The following is a 6466-nucleotide window of genomic DNA, read 5'->3' as shown; positions in this document are numbered from 1 at the left end:
AAGGATCGTTTCCTTAAGGCACAGCCACCCTTCTTGGGCTCCCATCACTTCAAAACTCCTACTCTGCAGTGCGTCCTTGACTAATCGCCTGAGTTCATTGAGATCAGCTTTCCTAAAGTCTAGCACTTTCACCATACTAGTTACCTTACCCACTCGACGTCTTATGGTGAATTCTATTATTAGGTGATCACTGTCCCCCAGATGGCTACCGATCTGTAGGTCCCCTACCATGTCATCCCCCGTTGCCAATACCAGATCCAGTATGGCATTCCCCCTAGTGGGACCGTGTACCTCCTGTGTCAGGTGGAGGTTCTGTACACAGGTTAGAAACCTGCGTGAGCGGTGGGACTTTGCTGTCTGTGACTCCCAGCAGATGTCCGGGTAGTTTAGGTCCCCCATGACTACTGCCTCTTTAGCTTTTATGGTCTCCGAGAGTTGCCTCAGGAGCCCCGAATCTATTTCTTCCCCTTGATGTGGGGGTCTGTAGCAGACCCATTATTACAGGTATTGGGATTAAAGGGGCTGGTTTAGGTCGAATCAGGGAAGCCTTCTGACAGACTGAACATGTCTTGCACAACTTTTCCACCTCTTTATAAATCCCCAGCCAGAACCACTTTGTCAGCTGCGCTTTGGTCTTGTCATGGCCTAAATGGCTTCCCATGGCTAGGGAGTGGGCTATCCACATCAGGTCCGTCCTGTATTTCTGTGGTACCAACATCTGAACCTGTTCATTGTCACCCTCCACCCCTCTGTCAACCTGGCATAAGAGATCTGCCCTTACCTCGAACTGGGGTTGGTGGGTCATCATTTCAGGCCACAAAATTTCCTCATTCCAGAGGGCTACACTGCCTTCATAGATGTTCTGAAATGCTTTTTCCTCTGTTTGGTCTCACTCCATTGTCACTATTTTTGTGGGGTTTCTCATCTCCTTGTTCTGCCATTCCCCCTGTGACTTTGGACTGCTCTTGCTTGATGGATGCCATACTGCCTGCCATTGTCATCTTTTTTAAGATGATCTTAAGTTCAGGCCAATCCTTCCTGAGTATCACGGGGATGGCAGACGATGTGTTAGTCCAACTGGGAGTTCATGGGTTTTGCCCAGCACCATCAATTGTAGTTTTCTTCACTGGTATACTTGGTTGTCCCCATGTATGCATATCATCTGTGTCAGGGAGCCTGGTGATACTTGCCCTGCAGTGATCAGGGTGGCTCTGACCAGAGTCTGTGCGCAACCAATGTCTATTATGACCTGGTACACCCAATCTTTGATAATCACCAGAACTGTCAGGCAAGATAGGTGTCACCCAGCCACAGAACCAAAGCTACAATCCATAGGCTCTGATTTAGTTACTTCTTCTCTTACTACAACGGTCTTTCTCATATATAGTCACCTTGGACTCAAGGACCTGCTTGGGCCCTATGCCCCAGTTCCCCACAGGTGTAACATTGGTCATCTCTCTGCAGCCCTCCAGGTTGGACTTTGCAGGATCCTGCTGCCCCCTCTCTGACTCCGTGGCCTATAGGAGACCACATTTTTGATCACTTCTGCTTACCCATCGTGCTTTCTGCTTCAGTAAAGGCCTCAGCAATCTTTAGGGCCTTTTCAGATGATTGTGGCTGATGCCTCTGGACCCATTGTTGAGTGTTGTCATCCAGATCACTGATAAATAGCAAAGTGCTGACCAGTTGTGTGAGATCTTGACTTCTGCTGTTCCTGACAACTTCAGCACTCACATCACAGGATCATGGGCATAGTGTAGAGGGCAATTTATTGATGTATGTTGTGACATAAAATTCCACCTCTTTTGCAGGAGAACACAGTCGTGGGAGTAGCTGTTTCCCCAATCATCTTCCTTTCAGGCAGCCCTTTTCACCTTTTTGACCAAGTGACACATCTATGACAGAAAGACTATGAGTGGACATGTAGCATACCTGCTGCTTTTCCCCTTTGCAAATTCCCTGAGCCCATAACTGTGCAGTCTCTGACATTTTGCTCTCTCCTGTGACACAAAATAGTGGGAAAGCATGTGGCCCTAGGGAAATACTGTCATGTCCATCTCTGGATTGTGAAAATGAATAGAATTTAACACCAGAAAAAGGTGTTAAACTGGTGGCTTGTTGTGAGGTACAGCTAGTAATGGAGGTCATCAGGAATCATGACAAGGAGGAAGGAGTCTTTCAGATCTCACATGATGACTTTCTTTAAATTGAAGTAAAGAATATTTATATTTTTTACATCTGATGACTATTGCAACTACCCTGCAGGGACACTTTTTTTAGCTAGAATTACTTGAAAGATGCACACAGGTAAGTTGGTACTTATAAATTACAGGATAAATATAAAGATGCATGGGTATGATTTATTAATAGGTTATGGACTAAATATAGCATATTTGAGTATATTATTAAAACCAGTCATAAAAATTAATGAGTGGATGAACCAGACACACAACTCTGGCAGCTTTGCTAGGAAATCCTTTTATCTAGGAGTAATTAATAATTAAATACTGAGTATATTTTTGTACCTGACAGAAAGTATTATAGCAACTTCCCTATTTTATGCCTTTAGTACCTGTCACTTGGTGTCATTCTCAGAATATGTGCAAAAGGAGGAAGAGAAATCAAGAGATGAAAATTATTTATTACTGTTAACTTACCATGTTCACTCTGTCAGAAGGCCTCCATGATTCAACCTAAACCAGCCCCTTTAATCCTGAAACCTGTAATAGAAGGGCCATTTGACCAGATTGCATTAGACATTGCTGGGCCATTCCTGAAGTACAGTGCCAGATACCAATATATATTAATCATCGTAGACTATGGAACTCGATTTCCAGAGGTAGTACCTTTATACTTCATACCATCCCTTTTGTTCTCTGCAGATTTTTCACTAGTTATGATTCTGCTTCCTTATTTCAATTGAAGTAGAGGCATAATCTGAAGCCTGTTGAAGTCAATATGAGACTGTGCCTTGGCTACAACATTTTTAAACAGGCCCTACAGGTTTAGTTCCAAGCAACTTAAATAATTATTTAAAAAAAATCTGTGCACCAAAAAAAGAAATGCTCCCCTTCCCATCCCCTCCCTCCTCTCCCCACCATTTCCTTAGCTCCAAAATAGCAGAATCTAGGAATTTACAAAGCAACGGTAAGGGCTTGACTTCTCCAGTCAGTTCTCAGAAGCATGCTGCTCTTCTTGAATAAGGCTCACCTTTCATTTATTTTCATATGCTAAGTACAGCTATACCTGCAGAAAAGCTGCACTCTGACGGTGAAGCATCAGAGAAGCTCCAAGTGGTTTGAAGTTCCTACCTTTTCTACGAATTTACACAAGTAGGTAGGAGCTATTTAATCAAAATGCAAAGGTCAGCAGCCATGATGGTCTTACATCAGAATCAGATGTAAGACCAGAAAATGCATGTGTTAGGACGAAGAGGGTTAAGGTCTCAGAACATCAGGTAAGAATCAAAATTATGTTTCCTCTTTTTCTAACTGGTAAGCCTCAGTGGGCTATTTTCTATGGTTTCCACACTTTAAAAATAAACTAAACCCCCCAAAGAACAATAATGGACCAGTCTTTGGCTTTGCCATTCTTAGAGGTAGCATGGCCCCTTGGAAGACTCAAAAGACGGCTCAAAAGGAGGAGTAAGGAAGGTCTGCCCAGAATTTTGGTGTAGAGCTGAATTCCATTCAAAATCTGTTCATCCTGACTTGGGTTCTAGGTGAGGAAGTAGCCTATATTTGTGACCTGGAGGATCAGCCAGCCTGGCTTCCTGAGAGAAGCTTGATTTTTTTTATGTATAGATTTATATGTTTGAAGTAAAAATAAAATCTTTCTACCAGTGTTTTCTTGGAATATTACCCTTCTTGAGAAATGAAAAGAATAATAACCCACAAGTGACCTGGACTACACCTTGGAGGGAGAAGGTGATTGTGAGGAGCATAGTGAGGTGCCATTATTTGCATTCACACTTTAGGACACACCCTGGGCATCCCTGATAGAAGCCCTTTAATTTAGACCTATAATCACACCCACATAATAGACCTACTAAGCGAAAAAGCTGAAAGGCTTATAGGCATCAGTACTAATGATAGTGATTATAGCTATGCATTTTGCAGGTAGCAACAGCTGCTCCATCATTTTTTCATTGCTAATTTTGGGACCTATATGAATAGCCCGTTCCAGTTATATTTTTATAGGCACTCTTTCTCCTTCGGTATTTGCAGCTTGATGCATGCCAGCATCCCCTGACAACAAAAGGGAAAACAACAGATTGTAAATTTGCATAATTTTAAAACTAATTTTATAAATTCAGCCAGAAACTAAGCTTGTGCCTCCAATCTCTGCCTGAAGAGACTGACTGTATGGGAGAATTGGCATATTCCAAGGCCTGAGAGCGCTCAATGGTGCAATGAGTAATATGTGTAGCAGCAGGTGGAACCGGGGCAGTCTGTAGAGCTGTGATAACTGCATATTTGGACTAAGACTCCCAGAAACCCCGGGGGGGCGGCTGCGGTAAAAGGAAAAGGAAGCAAGCCTTGGAGAGTAAGCATGAGGCTAGAGTAAGGAAAAGAAAGAGCAGCCTGCACATGGATCCTGGTCAGCCCTACACAAGGAGTACACAGTGAACCTGGAGATCCCATCGACTTCAGCAGCAAGGACTGTGGGGACGGAAGGAGCTGGACTCAGACTTGGGGGCAGCTGCAGGCTGCTGTTTGAGCACTCTGGGACTAAAGGCTTGTTTGGGGGCACCTTGGGAAGTGTGTGGGGGCAGGGGGAGAACAGCACCGTACCTAGACTCTTGGTGGCCCAGGGCAGCCCTTCGCCAGAGATAATGATAATAATTAAAATTACTGTTTTCAGGCCCCCTTTCTGTCTGGGCCCCAGGAGGCTGCCCAGTTCGCCCATCCCTGTGCCTGGCCCTGGGGGAGAAATTAAGGTACTAAGTGTATGTTACCACCATTGTTGATGTTCTTTTATCTTTTACCTGTTCCCTCCCTTTGGACCACTGGCTTGTAACCCCCACCCCTATGATTTTCTATATAGAAGTGGGAACTTCCTCTTGGCTCTTTTGCCAGCTCCTGGGGCTTCATCGTTTTGATGCACCCAACATCATTCTCATAGAATCAGAGAGTCAAAGGACTGGAAGGGACATGTAAGATCATCCAGCCCAGGAGGTTATTGGGCTCAAATGAGTTCAACAAGGTGCTTATTCAGCCTCCTCTTGTACACCTCCAAGAATGGTGACTTCACCACCCCTGTTGGAAGTGTGTTCCAGATTCTAGAAACCCTTATGGAAAAAAGTTTTTCCTAATGTCCAACTTAAATCTTTCCTTTCCTTATGCCCATTGGTCTTTGTCCTCTCTGAAGGTGCCTTTCTGAAAAGTTGCTCCTCTAGATCTTGGTGTGTTCACCCTTGACATACTTGTAGGCAGCTATCAAGTCACCGCTCAGTCTTCTCTTGCTCAGACTGAACAAATCCAGTTCCTGGAGTCTCTCCTTATAGGGGTGGCTCGTCTCTGCACCCTTTTGAGTTTATCCACATCCTTCAGTGTGGTGCCTAGAAATGGACACAGTACTCCAGCTGTGGTCTCACCAATGCTGAACACAATACTCCAGCTGTGGGCTCACCGACGCTGAATAGAGGGGGAAAAATACACTGACCCATTCTGTCATGTTTCCATTTAAAAACCTGATTTTTTTTGAAGTCAAGAAACAAGAGATTTTGAAGTGAGCATCTTTATTAATGACTACCTTAAGCTGTAAAGGTACACCAACAAATCACCTAGAGTATCTGCGAACTGAACCCAGGTCTCCTGCATGGCAACACAGGAATTCTACCACTAAACCACCAATGCTCACACATCTGGGATGAGCTCCCTCTCTCCCTGAATTCATGCTCCAGCACCCAAAGCAGCAGCTTAGGTGAGCTCCCTAGTAGTCAAGTAGACAAGGCGCCAAGGCAGCAGATCGCCTCCAGGAGTGGGTCTGGAAGGATTTTATCCTAGTCTTGCCACTTGCCCCCAGCCAATCCAGCCCAGGGAGCAAGACAGTCAGTCCCTCCCGGGGCAGTCAGACAACTGTCCTTTCCAGGGGAGGAGCTGCAGGTTCAGTGGCCTTGGGGTCAAGGTTTGCAAAGATCCGTTGTGCTTGGGTCAAGCACCAGCACGTCAGCGGCCTACACGTGGGCTGCAACCTGCCCCCGACCAGCTGGAGCACGCAAGGGGTCTCACCCCACGGCCCGCGCCTTGCTCTCCTCCGCGGCGTTCCAAGACGGGGACATAGAAGGGGCGTGACGCCGGCGAGCGGGCGGAAATGACGTGTTCTGTGGGCGGAAGCGGTTTCCACGTGAGCTGACGGAAGCGCGGTACCAGCGGTGGAGGCGGCGCCCAGGTGAGGCGGCGGGGCGGCTCGTGGCTGCCGCCAGAGCCGGGCTGGCTCCACCCTATCCGCCCGCGGGGCGGGA

General features: G+C 46.1%; 1 protein-coding gene across 2 annotated transcripts in view; it reads left to right on the top strand.

Annotated features, from left to right (window-relative positions):
• The first annotated feature begins 5740 nt into the window (after positions 1-5740).
• RPAP1 (RNA polymerase II associated protein 1) overlaps positions 5741-6466 on the top strand; it is a 51134-nt gene continuing 50408 nt past the window's right edge. For both annotated transcript variants that reach the window (XM_025205315.1, XM_006024610.3), the window contains exon 1: positions 5741-6393. The gene's annotated coding sequence lies outside the window, so the exon portion shown is untranslated. The remainder of the gene's footprint in view (positions 6394-6466) is intronic.

Source organism: Alligator sinensis, unplaced genomic scaffold, assembly GCF_000455745.1.
Source record: "Alligator sinensis unplaced genomic scaffold, ASM45574v1 scaffold108_1, whole genome shotgun sequence".
NCBI classification, from domain to species: domain Eukaryota; kingdom Metazoa; phylum Chordata; order Crocodylia; family Alligatoridae; genus Alligator; species Alligator sinensis.
The sequence above is the reverse complement of the archived record's forward strand: the minus strand, read 5'-3'. Positions and strand labels throughout refer to the sequence as shown.